The sequence below is a fragment of the Hevea brasiliensis genome, chromosome 18, assembly GCF_030052815.1.
Source record: "Hevea brasiliensis isolate MT/VB/25A 57/8 chromosome 18, ASM3005281v1, whole genome shotgun sequence".
Lineage (NCBI taxonomy): Eukaryota > Viridiplantae > Streptophyta > Magnoliopsida > Malpighiales > Euphorbiaceae > Hevea > Hevea brasiliensis.
The window spans coordinates 46,768,252-46,769,617 of NC_079510.1; the positions used below are offsets into that span (position 1 = coordinate 46,768,252).

The 1,366-nt window shown below is 38.3% G+C and overlaps 1 pseudogene; it reads left to right on the top strand.

The window, feature by feature from the left end:
- Positions 1 to 92: 92 nt before the first annotated feature.
- LOC131175896 (GDSL esterase/lipase At5g45670-like) lies at positions 93 to 1,365 on the top strand (annotated as a pseudogene).
- The last annotated feature ends 1 nt before the right edge of the window (position 1,366 follows it).

The following is a 1,366-nucleotide window of genomic DNA, read 5'->3' on the forward strand; positions in this document are numbered from 1 at the left end:
TGCAACACCAACTCCTCAACTGTAAAAGCTAAGCCACTACTGCTACGTACTTCTTCTCAGTTTCTAGCTATTTGATTTCCTCCATCTTCTTCTTTTCCTCTCCCTCTATATATATATCTACCATTTGAACTACGCATTCATCACCAACAGCTTCCTATTTTCTTGATCATATAACATTGTTTAGGGTTGAGAGAGATCGATGGAGGGTTTTGTGGTGAACAAATGGAAATGGTGGTGGGTGGTGTACTGTGTGGTGTTTTTGTTCTTGCATGAGGCTACTTCAGCTCAACAAGTACCTTGCTACTTTATTTTTGGGGATTCATTGGTGGATAATGGGAATAATAATCAACTTTCTTCTTTAGCTAGAGCTGATTATTTGCCTTATGGGATTGACTTCGTCCCTCGTGGACCTACTGGCAGATTTTCCAATGGTAAAACCACCGTTGATATCATTTGTAAGTTCCTCTCCCTACATTAAAGCGAAATTAATTCCTCATATGCTATAAGTTAAGAGCATTTTCGTAGTCTGAAGTTGATTATCTATGTAACAGCTCAGCTCTTGGGTTTCAATGGTTACATTCCTCCCTATGCAACCGCCAGGGGTCGAGCCATACTCGGAGGGTTAAATTACGCATCGGCGGCCGCTGGAATCAGAGAGGAAACTGGACAGCAACTTGTAACTAATTTAACTGATGATGTTTTCCTTCCTGTTAATTAATGCTCTATTTTATTTTATTTTATTGTTCATTTTGTGAAATTTCCATTTTCTTTTGTTGTGTTGAAGGGAGGTCGCGTTTCTTTTAGTGGTCAAGTAAGGAACTACCAAAATACAGTGTCTCAAATGGTGAACTTGCTGGGAGATCGGAACGCAACAGCAAATTATTTAAGCAAGTGCATATTTTCCATTGGATTAGGGAGCAATGATTACCTTAATAATTATTTCATGCCTCTGTTCTATTCATCCAGTAGGCAATATACACCAGAGCAATGGGCTAATATTCTTATCCAACAGTATACTCAACAACTTAGGGTCAGTGCTTCAATTTTCTTTATTCAATACTTGCCACTTAAAAATACGGGGAAAAAAAAAAAATAAAGGTTCTAATTTGTGCTGTGGTCCAGATTTTGTACAACAATGGAGCCAGGAAATTTGTGTTGATTGGACTAGGTCAATTGGGTGCAACCCAAGTGAATTAGCCCAAAATAGTCAGATGGCAGGACTTGTGTTCAGAGAATCAACTCTGCCAGCAGATCTTCAATAACAAGCTCAGATCTCTCGTTGATCAATTCAATGGCAATACATCTAATGCAAGATTTATCTATATCAACGTTTATGGTATTTCTCAAGATATTATAAGCAATCCTG